Source organism: Rattus norvegicus, chromosome 20 (genome assembly GCF_021556685.1).
Source record: "Rattus norvegicus strain SHRSP/BbbUtx chromosome 20, alternate assembly SHRSP_T2T, whole genome shotgun sequence".
Taxonomy (NCBI): domain Eukaryota; kingdom Metazoa; phylum Chordata; class Mammalia; order Rodentia; family Muridae; genus Rattus; species Rattus norvegicus.
In genome coordinates, this window is record NC_141553.1 from 19,089,103 (window position 1) to 19,110,286 (window position 21,184).

The 21,184-nt window shown below is 45.9% G+C and overlaps 1 long non-coding RNA gene across 9 annotated transcripts; it reads left to right on the forward strand.

Moving 5' to 3' along the window:
- Positions 1-1,559: 1,559 nt before the first annotated feature.
- On the forward strand, positions 1,560-21,074 carry LOC102552716 (uncharacterized). Of its 9 annotated transcripts, none has more exons than XR_015645762.1 (7): positions 1,560-1,688; positions 2,622-2,719; positions 3,660-3,756; positions 11,341-11,452; positions 12,188-12,314; positions 13,102-13,231; positions 13,662-14,072. It is a non-coding gene; the product is annotated as an uncharacterized LOC102552716 (long non-coding RNA). The 9 variants fall into 9 exon arrangements; XR_015645760.1 differs by having other exon boundaries at positions 1,561-1,688; positions 11,341-11,482; XR_015645759.1 differs by having other exon boundaries at positions 1,561-1,688; positions 2,622-2,710; positions 11,341-11,482.
- The last annotated feature ends 110 nt before the right edge of the window (positions 21,075-21,184 follow it).

Consider the following 21,184-nt stretch of genomic DNA (forward strand, 5'->3'; position numbering starts at 1 on the left):
CCTAAGACACACTGTTAACCACTTAATGGTTTACATTGTTCTTTGCACTCCCTACTTCCAAAAAAAATTTTTTTTTGAGACACGGTCTTATTATGTAGTTTGACTGGCCGGGAACTCTGCTATGTAGCCAATCTGGCCTCAGACTTAATTAGATCCATCTGTCTCTGCTTTCTAAGAGCTGAAATTAAAGGTGCAAGTAACCGTGCCCCCACAAGATTTTTAAGTGTAATCCTCCAACTTTGAATTATGACGACATAATGATAATCGGGGTGAGTGAACTGTAGTGATTTTAGGGTGAGATTTCTGACAATAATTATAGAGGAAACTGTGATGTTTCCAGCGTGAGACCCCCTGAGCTCCCTTCAGGAGCCCTTTGGTATGATTCAGTCACACCTTGGAACTACCCTGAAAAACTCGAGTCCACCTTGGGAAGTTGTACAAGTTCCTCATTGCTAAGCACATGGTGTCCAGTAAGTGCAATGGCTGACATGCCACGCTGTAGTCTGTTTCTGAAGACATTGGCGTTTGATGAAAGGCAACATCCCAGTGTCTGAGTATGCTTTTTATCCCTGTGATGCCACAACCATCAGTAACTTACAGAAGAAAAGGTTTATTTCATCCTAAGCTTAAAGTCTATCATGAAGAAAAGACAGGGCAAGAACTCAATAGGGTACCTGAGGCAGGAACTGGAGCAGAGGACACAGAGGAACATTGTTTACTGCCTTGCTCTCCAACCTCACAAGCGGTTACTTCTCTTAAACCTCCCAGGACCACCTGGCCAGATGTGGCACTACCCACCACGGGCTGATTTCTCACACATCAACCATCAATCAAGAAAATGTCCCCACAGACTTGCCCACAGACCTTGTGTAAGGGTTAGCCCCTGACAGCCCCATCTTCTTCACCTCACACTTTAGAGACTGCTCTGTTCTTCTTATATACGATGCCCAGGCCCTGGGATGCATTTAATATTAATGTGAGAGGCATGCCCTCACCCCATGCCTGAACAACAGACCTTGTGGTCCACTGTTTAAACGCTGAGCCGAGCCCACCCTCCACCCTTCTATGTAATTCTGCATCCATGGGGTATCAGATGATTCTCTAGCGCTGTGATAAAACACTACGACAAAGGCACTGTATAGAAGGAGTTTATTTGGGCTTACGGTTCTAGCAGGTGATGGCGGAGGGAAGGCATGGGGCCAAAGCGGTGAAGACTCACAGCTTGAATCACAAGCATGAAGCAAAGATCGCAAGTTCAAGATGGCACGAGTCCTTTACACTCTCAAAGGCCACCACTTCCAACGGCATACTCCCTCCGACAAGGCCGCACCCTCTAAGGCCCCCCAAAACAGTGTAACTAACTGGAGAACAAGCATTCAAATGCCTGAGACTGTGAGAGACATCTTATTCAAGATGCACAGAGCCTAACTGACAGCGGGTGTCAAACCCAGAAAGAAAAAAGGAAAAGCTGTTAGATCGGAGCGATGGCTAAGTGGTCAAAAACACTGGCTGCTTCTGCAAAAGACCCAGGTTGGATTCCCAGCATCCGCATGGTGACTCGGAACCGTTTAACTCCAGTTTCAAGGGATCCCGCGCCCTCTGCTGGTCTCCACTGGTACTGCATACACACAGCTCACAGACACATGCTGGCAGCGTGCTCAAACATGTAAGATAGCGTGAATTTTAAGGTAAGTGTGCTCAAGATCCATAAATACAATGAAATTTAGTACTGTGGTCACGGAAGTATATCTAATAATAACCATTCATTGTTAAGTATTATATGTCATGACCTTTGTCCTTTAGCATTAATAGGGAAAGAACACCTAAATCATGATATCCCTCGTCCAATGTAACATTGATCACCAGAATAGATGGAACTAGAATACAAATTTTGGCTCATTTTCACCTTCCTTCCTTCCTTCCTTCCTTCCTTCCTTCCTTCCTCCCTCCCTCCCTCCCTCCCTCCCTCCTAGAATCATACTGTATTATAGACCCCAACAGTTCAAAGCATTTGTTTGACACCAGCGGCTCAACTAGTGTTTGAAACTGGCTTCAACTCAGTAAGTTTAAGAAATGCTCACATCTGAAGCCCCCCACCTCTCATCTCTTTTCTTGCTGAGACCTGAGTTGCAAGATTTTATTCGGTCTTCTCAGGAGACTCTGATGTGCAGCCAAGGACAGTAACCTCTTTTTTTTTTTTAATCTCCTTCTATGTAAAATAATTAATTGTAATTTAAACTTTCAGTGATTTTTTTTCTGGTTGTGATGAGGAAAAATCGCTGGAGATAAACACTGTCCATCTCCTTCATGGCAATGCCCCAGTTTGAGTTATGTGGATTCTAAGGTGTGGGTGCCGGTATCACCAGTACCAGTCCCCATTGCATTTATGAGGAAGAAAATGTCCAGAACGGGTTTAAGGGAGAGTGATGATGGGTTGGCCAGCAAGTCCAATACCAAGTGGGTTCGCAGCTACCAAATGGAGAGGGAAGCAGGCAGACTCAGCTCAAGCCTTTGATTTTAATCACCACACCGCTATTTCTTCAAGATCACAGCAGCAGTCAGGAACACAACACTGACCCCTAGTGGCAGGAAATATAATTTTACTTTCTGTGTTCCCCAAGGAGGTGAGAGAGCCTCAGGCTATGACAGGAAGGAACAAAGCAGCAGGGCTCTGAGGAGATCAAGAAGTCTATTGACATCATCATCTTTGGTGAGCCAGGTACACTAGAGATAGCTAACTGGCGGGTGGCTGCCTTCACCTCAGTATCCCACAAGGCCCTCTGCCCAGGACCAAAGCAAGATCAATGCATGTGAATGAGTTTCCTCATTTTTAGCTTAGATGGACGTGATCTGAAAAGTCTAGGGGTTGTGAGGGGACGCGGGGGAGCGCAGTCATCTGCCCTAAACATTTTTACCAAAATATTATAAAGAGAGAGTTTTGTGATCTCACTCAGAAATTTTGAAACTCATTTCTGGGTTTAGGATTTAGGGTTTGTGACTAGACATGAAAAGGTGGATAAGAACCACGTTCCCAAGACATAAGAGAAATCCTGAAGGCCCAAAGTCTTCCCAAGGTGTCTCTCCGTCGCCTCTTGGCCTCCTGACTGTGTTCACTTCCTGTTGCGGCTGATGGCCTTTCAGCTCCGCGATGAGGAAAGTCAAGCAAGCCGCAGGACCGCTCACACTCGGAGCAGCAGTTGGGGAAATGCAGACTGGGGGATGCCTGCCGCGGGGACCACAGAATTCCTATCCTCCGAGACTGAGGCGTTCAAGTAGAGGATGACAGATAGGGAGACTGAGTCTGTTACCGAGTCACGGGCACAGGGAGCACAAAGGAAGGCAGAGTCCCAACAAGGGCAGAGGTCCCAGCCTTTGAGCCCCGCCCCCATGCCTCACCCTGCATTCTCCCAGTTCTCCAATCATCTTGAAACCCCAATTCTGACCTGGCCCCCTTGGAATAATCTTGCCTGTTAACAACATTCCTACTTAAAATATTCTCTTGTCTCTATTTGGGTTATTTTTTAATCGCTTGAAAATATTCATTTACATCAGATAGCTTGCCAACCATGCATGGTTCCTAGAAATAAATGATGGGCTATGTAGCTGCGGATCCAGAGGAAAGTGCCCTTTGCTGAGTGCCTCTCTCATTTCTGGAACAGATCGGCTTGGAGAAGTATTTGGGTTGGGGACCTATGCAGAGGCTTCCGGGTGAGAACGGTGTTCCCCTAAATTCAAAGGCTGCAATAGTGTTAAAAGGTGGGTTCTTTGGGAGATGGTTGTAGTGTCGATGGATTAATACCATGTGGGAACAGAACAGAGGATGAGGGCGTGGCGAGAGGTGATGGCCTCACGTGTCAAAACCTGAATCCGGGAATTAGACTCCGGAGACCAGCATCAGGATGCAGATCTGAGTTTATTCCCTAGCAAATAAACTCATGCACTGAGTTCGAGCCAATTTCAAGCCCCTGAATCTTCAGCCAATCGAATCTCACCACACGGTCACTATGCCCCAATGAAAACCCTGTCTGATGAGGTAACTCAGAAGGAGCGAGGGGGTGGGAGATCCGTGAAGATGAGGGAAGCAGCTACCGCCCTGGCCTCCATTCCTTTTTTTGCTGTCTATCCAGGAGCCATCTTAGATCCAATGCCATGTACAGCAGCAGATCAAGACTCTTGGAGGGGTCTCAGGAACCTGTAGCACCTCGTTCTCCATCCCAATTTTTCTTATACAAGGTCGATCTCTTTATCCCCCGCAAGACCGTTACAAAATGGTTTGAGAATGAAGACGGCCCATCGTCTTGACTTTCACCTTCCACTGTGTGAAAAGATCCTAAAGCTAGGACATACATGTGGTACATGCACACACACATACACACCATACACATACAACATAAGACTTTTTTTAAAAGATTTATTTATTTATTTATTATAAGTACACTGTCGCTGTCCTCAAACACAACAGAAGAGGGCATCAGATCCCATTACAAATGGTTGTGAGCCACCATGTGGATGCTAGGAATTGAACTCAGGACCTCTGGAAGAGCAGTGCTCTTAAATGCTGAGCCATCTCCCGAGCCCAAGAATTTTTTAAAATTTAAAAATTCTTTTCTAAAAGAATTCTTTTTTAAAAGAATTTTTAAAAATTTTTTAAAACCAATTCCTTCCTTACAGATAGAAGAATCATGAGCTTCAAGAGGCCTATGAGCCTCAAGAAGTCTTAAAGCCTGTGGGCTATAAAGGAGGAGGAAGGATTGGAGGGAGGGCGTTGGCTACCGTGGCTCCAGACAGAAAGGTGCCCCGGAAGCATGAGGAGGTATCTCGTTCCATTTCTAAAAGAATATTCCCATCTGAGTGAAGCGTGGGCAGTAAATTTTTAATATCATTGGAAGTGCCAGAATGTTCTCATAAAACTTGAAGATGTGTGCTTCCAGGGCTCACAGAGAACATCCTGTGCCTGTTTGGACTGTCAGCGTCCTTAGGGAGCAGTAGGGAGGGTGATCTTCCTGGCTGGGCTCCTCTACCTTGGCCTTTCTGAGCCGCCTTCAGGAGATACTGTCTCGCACCCTTCACATCCCATACCCAGTTTGGTCCCTGGCTGCTGAAGCCACTGGTAACAAGCCACGCCCCTGGTAACTGCCTGGGCGGTTCTCCTCCATCCCACAAGATTTAAAGAGACACACGCCCACAGTTGCTCTGTCTAAAGAGCTTGCCTTCCTGGGAAGCTGCCAATCCGACCCCCTTTAGGACCGCTCAGTAGATATGAAGGAGGCCACGCTGGCCTGAAGTCTGGGACCACACAATCAGCAGCTATAAATTGGATGTAAATGCTTGTCACAAGAGGCACAGCTTGCATACATATGAATCACTTATGCCCCCGACTTCCTTCTCATCAGCCCCAAACTAGGACTAAGACAAGCCTGCCTTGGTCTATCCTAGGAAGCCGAGGCTCTTTGAATTGCAGGCAGCAGGTAGCTGCCCAGCTGACCCACAGAGTGACCCCTGTTACCTGTCCCTCTGCCGATCCAGCAGGAGCCTCACTTGAAAACATCCTAGAAGTGGTCCTCTTTCCTCCCAGCCCTGCTGAGAACACAGGGTGCCCTGAAGTTGTTGAGACGGGATAAATCCACTAGCCCAGCACGACATCAGGACACCCAATCTGATACAGGTCCCATACTCAGGGCCAGTCTTTGCCAATTTGTCATTTTACAGGATGATGCTGGAGGAAGTCTGTTTTGTTGTTGTTGTTGATGGTGGTGGTGGTGGTGGTGATGATGATGATGATGATGATGGTTTTTGGTGTGTGTGTGTGTGTGTGTGTGTGTGTGTGTGTCCTCCAAAGTCTCCTCGATAGGACTTTACCTCATCCCCTAACATCCCTCTACAGTATCATTAGCATTGACTTATTATCCACGCCCAACGAAAAGGTTTCCACCATGTCCTGTCACTGTCGAAGCCAAAACTCGCAGGGAAGAAAGTGGGAGAGAAACAGATGGAAGGAAAGACACGGGGTTGAGGATTTGGCCCAGTGGTAGAATGCTTGCCTAGCAAGCGCAAGGCCCTGGGTTCGGTTCCCAGCTCCAAATAAAAAAAAAGAAAGAAAGAAAGAAAAAGAAAGGGAAAGGAAAGACACACCGACTGTTTTTAATTCATTTTTACCTACTCAGTGGGTACCATATAGGTGGTCCTTAAACTGTGATTGGGACACTATTGGTCCCAAGAGAGGATCCTGAGACAGTGTAGGTCCAGAATGAAACCAAGACTGCAAGTGATGGGCTGGCATTGCCACCCTCCCCAAAGACTCCGTCCCCTCCCCCACCCCGCTGAGGCTGCAGGAACTCTTTGCTTTCTCTCTAGCCTCTACACCCAGGAATCTCAGCTTTCACAAGAGGGTGCTGGCCCCAAACCAGAAAACATCCATGAGAGACTTCAAACGGACAACTTTAGGTCAGTGTGGCTTGATCCCGAAAGCAACCTCACTTCTCCTGGATTCATGGGTTAAAACCAGACACCCAGCCTTACCGAGGTCCCGTTCTCCCCCTGAGAAAACCCAGAAGTCCTCTGGCTCCCTGTCCACCGGTCTCTTGTGATGTAGACCGCCTGAGTCATCTTGATTCAATTTATTGCTACATTAGTCCCAAACCTGGTGAGGGAAACCCATTAACTTTTAATAACATGCCTTCGATGGGTATAGAAAGCAATTTCTGCCAGCAACTTCCCAGTGTTTATCCTTAAAAATCGGGTAGAGGTGGGCAGAAGGGCACACTAAATCCTGTGTCCTCTGTGGCTGAGGGAAAGGAGAAATCCAGAATCCATGAGAGAACTTAAAATATATATATTTAGTGCTCGGTGATCTGCTGGAAGCATGGGGCGGTGAGTGGCTTGGTGTTAGCAGGCCTCTGAGACTGAGTATCTATTCACTCAAAGCCTCAGGAAGCCAGGAAAGGATTCCTCTTAGGATTCCTTTGGGAATTACTCATCCAGATCATAATTCTGCTTTCCAAGGTAGGGAGCGATTTTTGTTTTGTTGCTGTAATAAACCTGAAATTAATTCAAAATCTAATCAGAACAAGAACTTTAAGAACCCACCCGTTCGTCAACAACAAATGTTGGCAAGGCATCTAGGACACCAGATGCTGGCACGGCCGAGAGGTCTGGGCATGTCTTCCCTCTCCAGAGAGAAGAGAAAGGCAGGAAGAGGGGACAACATGGGACAAATATGGGGACCACTGTCCAGAGAGCACGATGCTAATGAACAAGGCTCCAGAGGCAGGACCATACAATCCTGAAAGAGGGGCAGTTTGCAGCAGTGGAAGCTAGCGGGCTGTTGTCTGCTGGCACTAGGGTGTCATCCAAGTTTCTAGAGTGAGGGGTTGACATAACACAGAACACATCTAGGAAGACCTCCGTGGGCATGTGCAGTAGAAGACTGGACAGCATGAAGACAGAGAGACTCCCTTAGAAACAGTCCCTGGGATTCTACAGGGGTACAGATGCCACACGTGGCCTTTGGGATTATGAAGTCAGGGGCATTGTAGACAACAAAATAAACGAGAAACCCACACTTCCCACATGCCTCCCCAGTTCTTGGCAATCTGATGCTTCTCTTTCTACCTGTGACAATACGCTGACAGGCCAGAGGAGAGCACCCCACCTGTCTCTCCTGACTCCTCCCCTCAACAACTGTCCTCTGTTTTGTTGCTGTTTGCTTGTTTTGTTTTGATTTCCTACCTTGGAGAGTTCATTCACTTTTTTTTTTTTTTTTTTTTTTTTTACATTTTTACCACCGTCTTAGTAAGGTGTCCATTGTTACGATCAAACACCATGACCAAAAAGCAAGTTGAGGAGGAAAACAGTTACCCTTCCAAAGCACAACTGGAGGAAGTCAGGACAGGAACTCCAGCAGGGCAGGAACCTGGAGGCAGGAGCTGATGAAGAAGCCATGGAGGGGTGCTGCCTATTGGCTTGCAACCCTGGCTTTCTTATAGAACCCGAGACCACCAGCCCTGGAATGGTATTACCCACAATGCTCTTCCCCCTCCCCACCATTGATCACTAATTGAGAAAATGCCTTACAGTTGGATGTCCTGGAGGCATTTCCTCAATGGAGGTTCCTACCTCTCTGATGACTCTAGCTTGTGTCAAGTTAACACACAAAGCCAGCTGGTCCACCCGTGTTGGTGAATCTGGAAACTTTGGACACTCTCATTTCAACAAGATGCCTCCTTCAAGGAACTTTGGAATGTGAGAGACATCACTCAAGTGTTTGGGTTTTTGTGAAGAAAGATGTAGAAAACAGAAGACCATGGCTGTTTCTAGACATCATGGAGCCGGTATGGATCTCCTGAATGGGTAACCTGAATGGCTACCTCTGGGCATCTGAGAAAATGGCTGACACCATACGTGTAGGGAACCCAGAAGTAAAGAGACACGCAATCTGTGCACACTATTCCTGGTAGAGTGCTACTTTTGTGTGGTTCTCTACAAATATTCCCTGGGGAGCACATGCGTTTGCCTGTGCTACAGTGCGGACCTGTATGTGACTTGATGCCTGCCACTGAAAGGCCAAACCTATTCCATCCTGGGACAGAACTCCGTCTTAAAAGGAAAAAAAATCCTGAGAACTTGACCTCCAGCTGAACTCAAGATACACCCAAATACCAGGAAGGACCCCCATGGCTTGTCCTTGGCTCATACCCCAGAGTTACTTCTTAGCAACAGTTAATCCAAGATTAGTCTGACTGTTCCAGACCATTTGTGATTGTTCATGGTCTTACTTCAGAGCACCCACCAGTCAGCCTACAATAGTCATTCTATTAGATGCTTGCCGGGCTGAACACCCCGCTCACTTGCTCTCATTTCTTATAAAATCCTGTACCAATGAGGGTGCCCTGTGGGCCGGTGGTGAGTTACCCCAAACTGGAGATTTTAATGAAGAGACCCTAACATGATTATGAGTCGGCTCCTTGGTGGTCTTTTGGGGTTCACAAACACTTCCTGGCACAACACCACATCTGTCTGCTTAGTGGCCTCTGTCCCTGTGAATTAAGTATGTCCCGTGTGCCTGTGACTCTGAATTCTAAGCCTCCTGGTCTCCTGTGACCCTCTTCTGTTCCTATCATTGGAGCTTGGACCTCACAGACGCTGCCTCATGGGCACTGACCACTGCCCAGAGCAGGCTTTGTTTGTTTGCAACACACTCATAGCCTGACCCCTTCTCACGAGCACAAATGTCTCTAACCAGCTTCTCTGCAACCACCCGAGGTTATCCTTGGTTCCTCCCATGTCTCAATTAGGATTTCCATTGCTGTGTCATAAGCAAGACAACTCTTGTTTGGCTAATGTTTAATTGGGGCTGGGCTTGCAAATTCAGAGTTCATTATCATGATGGGAAGACGTGGTAAACATGATGTTGGATGAGCCAGGGGTTCTACATCCTGATCCAAAGGCAGCCACGGGGAGACTGGATTTGTTTCACACTGGGGATAGTTTAATCATTTAAGACCTCAAAGGCCCAACTCCACAGTGACAGACTTTCCATAACAAGGCCACACCTCCTAATAGTGCCACTCCCTAGGGGCCAAGCATTCAAACGCATGAGTCTAGGGGGGCTGAACCTATTCAAACCACCACATCCCATCTCTTTTTCCACCAAAAAACCAGAGAACCTTCTAACTCTCCACAGGACTGGGAACTCTTCTGTCCAAAGCTCTCTCTGTTGAGCCATGTCCCTCAAAGTGGAGGAAACCCGAAGTCCTTACCATGGACCCGCCATCATATTCTTCATCCTAGTTAATCTGCTCAGCTGGGGAGTTGCTTAGATCAGATTGACCCGTAGACAAGTCAGTGGGGGTAGTGTTTTGAGTGTTAATTGAGGTAGGAGGGCTGCCCACTGTGGGCGTCACCATTCATAGGCAGGCAGTCCTGAAAGCTAGCTGAGAATGAGCTAGCCTAGAAGTCAGAAGGCCATCCTCATTCATGAGAATTCCTGCTGTATTTGGGGGTTTGTGAAGTGAGTTCCCGGGTCAGATGATGATAGCAAGCAGAGTCACCTTTAGGTTCCTGCTTGGACTTCCCCTGGTGATGGACTGAGATTTGAAAATTTAAACTGGGTTGTTTCCCAGTACATATGTGGTGGCTCATAACCATCTCTCATGCCAGTCCCAGAGGATCTGATGCCCTCTCTGCCCTCTACACAGGAAACATATATGTGTGTGTGTGTGTGTGTATGTGTGTGTACATGTATATAAGTATGTATGTATATATGTACATATGTGTATATGTGTATATATATGTATATACATATAAATATATAATTAAAAAATTATAACTGGGGGACTTTTTTGTTCTTGCAAAGGGCCTGGGTTTGATTCCCAGCCCCTACATGGAGGCTCACCACTTCCTCAGGCATCAAGCATGCGTGTGGCACACAGATATACATGCAGGCAAAACACTCAACTACACAAAATAATTATTTTTTTAAGGCTGGGCAGTGGTGCACACCTTTAATCCCAGCACTCAGGAGGCAGAGGCGGGTGGATCTCTGAGTTCAAGCTCAGCCTGGTCTATGGAGTGAGTTCTAGGACAGCCAGGGCTACACAGAGAAACCCTGTGTCCCCCTTCCCCCTTACACACACAAAAAATAAATTTATAACAACTGGAAAATGAACATTGCTAGGAATATTAGGAAATACATACATCCAGACTCACACATCATACATGTAAAATACATACTAACCCAACTAACAAATTTGCCTTTTGTTGCCTCAATTTTTACAGATAAATCCATAAAAATTAACTTCCTGGGAATTAACTCAAAATTAACAGTTTCAGTCCTATCAGAATCCATTCAGAAGAAGAGACAGGCGATTCTGTAGAGACTCTCCCTGTCAGGGACTCTCTTCAGAGCTTTTCTGTCATGGTGTTTTGTTGATCCTGACACCCATGTACGGATGACCACACTAAAGCTCAAAGACATTGATCTGCTTGGCGAAGGTTACCCAAGTGCCTGAACGCAGAAGAGAAAGTCTTTAGATTCCAAAGCCCATATATTTAAAGTGACAAAGTCATAATCATTGTGCAATTTCAATTCACCAATCATAATTCAAAATAAATGGGCTACTGGCTGACCTTGAAAAAAATGTTTTAAAATAAAGATGGTGCAGTGTTCTTCAATAAAACAGAAAGAATAAATTACTACTTGGGGGCAGCTTTTATTAATAAATAAATGGCTGTAAATCACCGACCAGAAAAGACCCACGGTGAAATGACATTTTAAAAATTGAGAGCTTGTGGGTGGAAGGAAAGATAACATTTTCTTTTTTCGCTCCTTGTTTGTTCTAGGTCAGAATAACCATTGTATTGCGTCTTCCCGGGACAGAGATGCAATGCCAAGGGACCGCCAGAAAAATACAGTGTTCATTCGGCTGCTATTTTGCTTCCATTTGTTCTGTCTGTAAGCATTGTTGCTACGCTATTGGGAAAGGTGAGGCAAAGATTGCCAAGGGGGAATTGAAATCACCAATAGATAAGGAAATTGTGAACAGGAGCTTGGCCGCTTCTAAATGAGTTTTAAGGGGAAGCAGAGAGATCTGCCGAAGGGGTAGAAGCGTATAATCACAGACCCCATCCTCACAAAAAAAAAAAGGAGTGATGGCGTGTCTGCTAAGATACATGGAGTTCAAATGAGCAAAGAGAAATACTAAGGAATATTAAATGCCATCTTGAGAGGGTACTGGCAGTGTGGCCGCCTGGGAGGTAGCACAGGAAATGAGCTGGTTCCCCCTCATCTAGTGAATGTCACTTCACTACTTAAAGTAATGAGGAAAATGACTCTTCACCTTGTGTTTGGGGATAAAAATAAAAAATCCAGCCATTTGAAGCAATGGTCCTGGAGAGCGCATCCTGTGAACTCAGACTGACTGAAAGGGAGTAGGGTCTAGCCTGCACTCAGACAGCAATAAAGGAGGTGAGAGTTCCAATCCCATCCCAGACATGGATATAGAGACTCGAGTGGGAGGCAGCTGAGGCAGGGAGAGCATGCTACACCAGTGGAGGATGTCCCCTGAACTGTCCCAGCTTGGGAGTACATCTCAACACACATTAGCACAGACCATGGATCTGTCCCTACAACTGTCTGGTGGGCAGCAGAAAATCAGTGCTATAATACTGAGCATCCGGTGTGCCTCAGGTGCTGTGCTGATACAACTGACGTTAAGCTTTCGTTACAAAGAAGCAGATCTTTAGAGAGCTGGACCACAAAACACGACTGGTTAATTCCAGTCAGGATCTGAACCCTGGTCCACGTAGCCCGCACAGTGAGTACTGCTTCCCTTACATTTGAAGAGACATTTTGACAGATCCTCATCTTGTCTCTACCCTTAATCCGTCTTTGACTCAGTTTGCCCTGAGGGAGGGCCCTAAAGGTGGAATTAAAAACAGAGTGGGATGTGGTGGCTCCTGCACTCAGGAGGCAGAGGCAGGTGGGCGTCTGTGAGTTCCAGGACAACTTGGTCTATACATTGAGTTAGAGGTTAGCCAAGGGAACATAATGAGTCCTTATCTAAGAAAAGAAAGAGAAGGGAAAGGTAGGGGATGGGTGTGTGTATGTGTGTGTCTGACTGTATGTATGTCTGTTTCTGTCTGTGTGTTTGTATCTGTGTGTGTGTCTGTGTGTATGTGTCTGTGTCTGTTTGTATCTGTGTGTGTCTGTATCTGCATGTGTGTCTGTTTGTGTATCTGTGTCTGGGTGTGTGAGTCTGTCTGTCTGTTTATGAGTGTATATATCTGTATGTCTGGGTCTTTGTATATCTGTAAGCATTTGTATCTGTGTGCATCTGTGTCTGCTTGTGTGTCTGTCTGTATCTGTATATGTCTGTATCTGTGTGTATGTGTCGCTGTCTGCATGTGTCTCTGTGTATATGTCTGAGTCTATGTCTATGTCCGCATATATGTCTGTATCTGTGAACGAGCCATCTCCTGCCCTCCTCCCCCACACGATAGCATATAACTAAGAGGCAGGCCTCTATAACCTGGCCATGCTGACTTTCCTAAGTTCAGATGTTCAGCCTCCAGCTCAGAAAGAAACCCTTCCCCTTGCTGCAGCCACGTCCTCTGTGGAACCCTTCCTGCTGCCTGGACTGACGAAGACCACAGCAGTCTAGCGAAGACCCAACACAGCCCTAGAAGAACAGTCACTGGGCTGCTTACAACACAACCTTAGGGCTGTTAGCTGGTAGGTTATTCCTTCTCAGTAAACTCTCCAGCCTTCTGCCTCTCGCCCATCCATTTCATGAGCGTCACTTAGCCTCAGGGTGTCCTCACCCCAGGGAGAATTAAACAAGTTCTGTTTTTCAGAAATGCACACTGAATTTTTGGGTTAGATGATGTGGTTTCTGGGCTTTGCATCGAAATAGTCTGAGGAAGCTGGGGAGAGAGCTGTTAATGTTTACAATAAGCCTTAATTAGCATTGGAGCTAAATAGATATCTACCCTCCATGCTGTTAGCATCGACTTTTTATTGATAACCCCAAATTATTACTTACTATGTTTCATCTGGGTTTCTTTTAACTCCAATTGGCCAGCCCTCAGGGCCACGACGTTTTCATGGTTCACCAAACTCATGGCAGTTTCTCCTTCTTTCTCCACATTCTTCTGTCCCTCAGGGTTCACCTCTGACTCCCAGACCTGGAATGTTAAACCCTGCCTACGTCTCTTCTACCCAGCCATTGGCTATCAGCATCTTTATTCATCAATCAAAAATAATTTGGGGGCAAGGTCACATAGTGTCACTTGGGTCTATGTGCAGATTTTTTCGGGCAACCAGGTCTTGGGGGCCTGATATTAGCATCAGAATATAAGCTGCACCAGGCCAGCCAACTACAGAGAACAGCAGTGGGGGTCATGAATTCACTCCTGAGACTACAGGATGAAGGGCACCTTCCTCTGTTTAACTTCAGCTTGAAATTCTCTGCTACTGTCATAACAGCTTCATTTGGATTTAAATTTTTTAAGTAAATAAATTTTAATAAAAATTAAAATCTTATCAAATAAATAAAATTCAACAAAACCGTTAATACTTATTAAGTAAACAAAATTTAATAAAAAGTAGGGTTTGTATTAAATTTTGATAAAAATTAATGTGGTATTAGATAAGATTTAATAAAAACACCATTCGTTCATTAATAACACTAGGATTTTCGTGAAATAAATACATTTTAATAAAAGTTAAAATTTTCATTATCAGTAAACTTAAATAAAAATAAAAATTTTATTAAGTAAAATTTTAATAGAAATTTAGTTTAAATGAAGATGTTACAGCAGCAGCAGCGGAGAGCATTGAGAAGGAAAAGTACAGGGTGCCCTAAAACTCTCAACAGGGGGAGCCAACCTGGAGCAGGGAAGTCATATGACCACCCTGGATTGGGGACACACTAAGGCTAAATGACGTTTAGCGAAAAGGATGGGAGAGAGAATTTTATTTAGAAGGAAAATAGTTGAAGGTCCAGAGCCAAAAGAGGGAACACCCTGTTCAAGGGACAGATGGAACTCTGCCTTGAGTGACAGAGAACAACTCAAGATGGAGACTCTGCCAGGAACCTCCGACCTGCGCTAAGGGACATTTCATTCCAGAATAACTCGGTGCTGCTAACCGACTGTCTGGAGGGCAGCAGGGTCAGGTTTGCAGTTCTAACGCATCACACGAGCTTCAGGGTGGAGGACAGACTAGAAGAAGGCTACTGGGGACTGGGGTGACCACTCAGGACTGCCACCTCTGTCCAGATGAGGAGTGCAGCTTGGCCTAGAGTGATGGTCTCGGGTAAGTGGAGTAGCCAGTGAATTCAAGAGGCGCTGAGGAGGCAGAAACCATAGAAATAAGTGGAGGATTGTGTGGGGATGGGAAGGGAAAGAAGAGACTCAAAGTTAAGTACCCTGACTTCTAGAACAATCATGGGGTACGGAGCTCTGAGTGTCTGTGTCCTTCCCAAATGCAGATGACAGACCTTTGGGACTGACTACATTGTATGCACCAAAATATATACATTTAGGTGAGTGTGAAGGTCAAAAGGAGGTCTTTCAGGAGTCCGCTCTCACATTCAACCATGTAGGTTTCAGGAACTGAACTCCCATAGTTGGGCTTGGTCACAAGCATCTCTGCCCCACTGAGCCATCTTGTCGACCTCCCAGCCACACTTCCGAGAGTTGTGATATTGTGTTTGTTATCAGCCTTTGTGTCTTCTCTTCATTCTGTGGATGTTTGAGGCTCAGGCATTTGAAACACTGAATCGAGTTAGTTACCAGTTAGTTACCCCTGTTAACAGTTTGGTATTCCTTCAGAGATGTCTGGGCTGGGGAGAAGGTTAGTTAACTCAGAACAAAGAAACCATTAATAGTTTCTGCTAAGCTGATAATAACATGGGTGTGTGTATGCATGCAGAACGTGACTTTAGAACACAGATTATAAAGTAGCCATGGTCTCTCCCTTCTGTGTCCTCTTAGGGAAAGACTGCCAAAGCATACAGGGGGTCTAACGTAAAAGAAAGATTAGATTGTCTATAGGTATCTGTCTGAAGGCTGCCCAAGAGTCAATGGTTGGAAGCTAGAAAAATGTATTTCGATTTACTGTAAGGAAAATGTTTCTATCACCCCCTTCTGGCCTCCACAGGTACTGCATACACAGGACCCATACGTGCAGACAATGCTTATATACATACAGTTAATATTAAAAAAAGAGGAGTTGGGGATTTAGCTCAGTGGTAGAGCGCTTGCCTAGCAAGCACAAGCACAAGCAAGCCCTGGGTTCGGTCCCCAGCTCTGGAAAAAAAAAAAACGATTGAAAAAAAGAAACAAGCGGGGTTGGGGATTTAGCTCAATGGTAGAGCGCTTGCCTAGGAAGCGCAAGGCCCTGGGTTCGGTCCCCAGCTCCGAAAAAAAAAAAAAAGAACCAAAAGAAAGAAACAAGCGATCTTCAAGAATGAGTTAAGGATAGAACGAAGCAATGACCTTGAGTCTGCTGTCTCTCCTGTCTGTGGTCTCAGCTCCTATAACATCGGCATGAGTTGGGTAAGATCTAAATATCCTCGTAACTTGATTTTAAAAGAAGAAACAGTAACACTGTAAGGATATGCTGTGAGGTTCAGGGAGACAGCTGTGACTCTTGGTTACCACTCCATACTCTGCTGTGTTCAATTTCTCTTTACCTCACTTCAATGGCTACCTCCCATTACCTTAGAAAGTCCACACTCCATAATCCACTTCCTTGGGAAACAGAGGGTGACAGGTTCCCTCTCTACCACCCATCTTTGCCTTAAAATGAGAAGTGACTTTTACCCAATACGTACATATGTAATATAAGTACGATGTTGGAAAATATGCCTTTCCATCTGAAACACTGCAAAGGGACTGGCATGTGAAGGCCGACGTAGCCCTGAATGACTGTAATTTTCATCTCACGGGGTGAGTTAGACACCATATGTCAAAGCTCCCCACTAAATCAAGTTGAAGGCCCTCTAGCAAGGAAGCAGGAACAAAAAAGAAGCAAAAACTGCCTCATACCTGCTCTCACAAACACCACGCAGAACTTGGGGTTCCCGGTGGGAGGAGGAATTTTTCTTACTCATTCTTCTTATTCGTTTTGCAAGCGGCTGATTTGCAATTCCGGAACTTTCCCTCTTGGGACTATCTTGCCTCACAAGGCTCCCTTATATGCCACCTCACAGAGACATGGAAAAGGTTGCTGATATTCGTGTAATGGAAAATTAAACCGTATCCAAAGGAGTTAACTCTCATGACATATACAGCATGCTCGCTGCAGAAAGGAAAATAAATGTGTTAAAATGGGCTTGTTCAATGGTCTCGTTTAGTCTGCTCAGAAATGAAGGATTGGGTTTAAATAGCTTTGTGTAGTTCTAGAGGGAAGGCCCCATCCCTCTTGTTACCTTAGGATCACAGACACAGAGTTATAAAGCTTTTACCTCTCCGTGGTGAATAGAGAGTTCAGAGGCCCAATTTCAAACTCCGGGATGAAACTTTACTAATTGTATGTTGCCTCTCCATTTTCTCTGCAAAGTATAAAGAAGGGGCACCCCCACACACAGGACTATGTCAAATGGAGTGACATAGAAAGCTGTCATGGGAGTAGTGTTTTACATGTTTAACACACACATAGGCAGGTAGAGGATTTAGAAACAGACAAACATGTACACACCATTCGAAACTAATAAATCTTGGCAGTGAATGTTGGCACACACCATTAATCCTGGCATTTGAAGACAGAGGCGGGGGTCAGGAGGGGGGGCTCTCTGAGTTCAAGGGCAGCCTGATCTATGTGGTGAGTTCTAAGCCAGTCTACAGAGGGAGACCCTGTCTGAAATAATGACAGTAACAAATAAAAGAGCATTTCCCTAAGGTGTCCATGGTTTGGACGGAAGCCCTGACCTTGTGTCTCTATTACTCCCCCTAGGTAGTCCTTAGATCACCACCATTCCCAAGAAAGGGGAAGGAGCTATGTTTACCCTTATGACTGGACTTGATTTTGACCCAACAAGATTCCATAAAAACGCACAAAAGCACATTTTAGACTTTTAGCCCAGTGTTCCAAAATATGCGTGTCTTTTGAATACAGAAAATGATATTTTGCAGGGAAACAAAACACTTCAAGAAAGGCGCAGGTGTCATAAGCAGAGACAGTGGCTGGCCTCACCGTCCTTCCCCTGCCTGGCATCGGGAATGATCATGAAACAGGGCGTGAATTCAAGAGTCAATAAATTCATTAGAAGAAAAACACTCAACTGTGAACCCAGGGAAAGGGTTTTGCATCAAAAGAATACCTTGGCCAAGGAATGCCACAAAAAAGTCACCCCATTGCCACAGACTCATGCAAGAGATTTATTGGCGAGGGGAGATACAAAACGCTGCCTCTGAGTACGGATGGAAAGAGAGAGAGAGAGACCAGGAGGTAGGGAGCATTCACATAGGGAAAATACAAAAAGGTAAAAACCTGTCACTTTAATGATTAAGGGCAGGGTGTGGGATAGGGGGGCATCTGGTTCTGGAATGCGGGCAGTTCTTAGTTAACTAATACCCAGAGGCCCTTGTCCCTTGCCCACTGCCTCACTCTCTGTCCTGAATACAAACCACCCTTGGCTTCAATATTCTTGGGAAGAGATGAGGGGGGTTCTTCTCTCCAACTCCTAACAAGAATCACATCCTGTGTGCTTTGACCAGAAGTTCTCAGGTTTCAAACACACAATTCTGGAACCCTGCTGTGATGGTTTGAAAGAGAAGAGCCCCCCCACCTCCCCACCCCCACCCAGAGGTGCATATGTTTAAACACTTGTTCACTAGGTGGAATGGTTTGGGAAGGATTAGGAGGTGTGGCCTTGTTGAAGGTGTGTCACTGGGGGCGGGCTTTGAGGTTTCAGAAGCAAACACTATTCCTAGTTAGTTCTCTTACTGCTTCCTGTTTGTGGATTAAATAGAACTCTCAGCCACTGCTTCAGAGCCCTGCCTGCCAGCCTGCCTGCCTGCTGATGCGCTCCCCATCTTGATGGTCATGGACTCACTATCTGAAACTGTGTACCCCAAACTAAATGCTTTCTTTTATAAGTTGTTGTAGGTTGATGTCATTATACAAGTGAAGGCAGGTACAGGATAGAACGAGGCCTGTTATTGGACGAGAAGGAAGGATGGGCAGGAGAAAAGTTTTAGAGATGGGGAAACTAGAAAGGAGAGAAGCAGCAGCTAAGAGAACATGGAGGTGGATGTTAAGATTCCTCTCTGCACATCTACAGGTTGTTATGAATATTCTTAAGGGATGGATGTGTCTAGGGCTTTGTATGTCTACATGAGCAAATCATATCTTATCAATTGGATCAGAGGTTATTGTATTGTGTGTGTTCTTTAATGTGGCAATTTAATTGAGTTCAAGAGTGTGTGGTGGTTGGACACACTGGGCTGCCACGGAATTGGGATGTGTGTTTGGCATGGTGGCAACCTGCCTTGGGAACTAGATGGGTAGAGAGATTGCTGCCGGGCTCAGAGAGTAGCCATCGGCAGTGTGATATGGGATGGAGCTTAGCGGGTGAGTCACATGACTGAGATGAAAATGTCTCACAGATGTCACGAGGCCCCTCGGTTCTGGAACTGGTGTGGAGTAAAAGAAACCCATTTTAACTTACTGCAACAAATTGTCTTGGCTGTGGTGTTTTGTCACAACAGTAGAAGAGTAACTAAGAAGCCTGACCAGAAAATGCCACTGCTGGGAGGCAGGGGCCAGAGAGAGGAAGACTGGGGTGACCATCACAGAGGACACAGACTGCGGCTTGGCTGCAGCTGGCACCACTGCTCCTGCGATGAAAGGGGAGGGAGGAGCAATGCAGCTGTCCTTCAGGGCTGTGCCCTTTGAGCCAGACTGCAGCAAAATTGACAGCCGGCCCACTCTCTCCCTCTTTTGTGTGTTTGGTTCAACAGTTTTTAATTTTAAAGCAAACAGATAACCTAGGAACAGAGCAGAGTCACCATAGGAAAAAAAACGGTAAAATGCAAATAAGTGGTTTTCCCCCACATGGCCTCAAAATGTCCTTGGACTGTTTGTTCGAAGCCAACATCTCACCACAGAAAATGATGCTATCTTTATATCGATTTTCTCTTCCTTTTTAAATCTAGTTCGGCCCCCAGGGTGCTTGAGGACGACAGCCTTAGTGACCCTGGAGAACAATGCCCATGGCTGGAACTGTCTTTGCTGCTCTGCGGTAGACCATTTTAACTCATCGGGTACAGCAGATGTTCAGTCTATCCACACCTGTAATCCCAGTACCCAGAAGGCTGAGGCAGGGGGTTGAGATTCCAAGGCCAGCCTGGAAGACAACCTAGAAAAATCCTATCTTGAAGGAAACGACAAAGCCAAGCTCCATACTTCGTGGGTTCAAGCTGTACCATGTCAACAGAGGGGCAGCGTTTAGCCGCCATGGATGACATGCCCACATCCTGGTACTAACCACAAAAACCGACTCAGGAAGGACTGGACCGACACTGTTTTTTATGATTCCCAAAGGCACATTTTTCTATTTCTTTCTTAAAATTCTCCATCCCCCCTGAGCCTCCTAGCTGACCGTAGTCACTCCGTTCCTTTAACCCTCTGGCTAGGATGGCTATGTAGACTGCACAGCCTTCCACATCACGCTGTGAGGCATGTAGGAAACGTGATGTGGCCGCCTGTCCATGAACAGCCAGCTCCATGTCTGTGGGTCTTATGATGACACTATTTGAAATGGTCCCATATAAAGAAGCAGAAGATCGATGAACAGCTTTCTAAGTAGGATCATGAAACAGGTCTTGGGGAAGTGCTTTCTATTTTAAGAGGATACAACTCAAAACAGATCTGCACACACACACACACACACACACACACACACACACACACACTTCCTGTCCTCGCCACAGCCATACCTTCACCCCATCCTGCAGTTCGGTACGACAGAGACCACCCAGTCTAGGTCAATCAGTTACTCCAATTCTTCATCCCGTGTGACCCTCCTATCCTAAGATTCTGTGGCTGTGACTGGGGGTATCAAACTCATGGATCTTGATTTGTGGGGGAAACAGAAGAAAGGGTCCATTTTCCAGGGAGCCTGGGTTGCCCATCAGGTATTCTTTCAGAAATCAGTTCTGAGAAACCTGAGTGAGGATGGAGATGTTAGTACTCATGCCAGGCTTTCTGGCATGGTTCCTACGTTCTAGATTGTCACAAGGGTACATGTCACTCAGGCCACTGGAGGTGCCTCCCGGAGGCTGAATTCAGAGATATTCTCTTTCCTCATGCGATGGTTTGCATATGCTTGGCCCAGAGAAGGTGTGGCCTTGTTGGAGGAAGTGTGTCACTGTCGGGTGGGCTTGGAGACCCTCCTCCTAGCTGCCTGAGGATGCTCAGTCTGTCCCTGGCTTCCTTCGGGTGAAGATGTAGAACTCTCAGCTCCTCCTGCGCCAGGCCTGCCTGGATGCTGCCATGCTCCCGCCTTGATGATAATGAACTGAACCTGTAAGCCAGCCCCAATTAAATGTTGTCCTTATAAGACTTATATTGGTCACAGTGTCTGTTCACAGCAATAAGACCCTAACTAAGACACCTCATATAGATTAATGCCTGTATTTTAATGTATTTATTGTATGTATATGAGTACACTGTCAC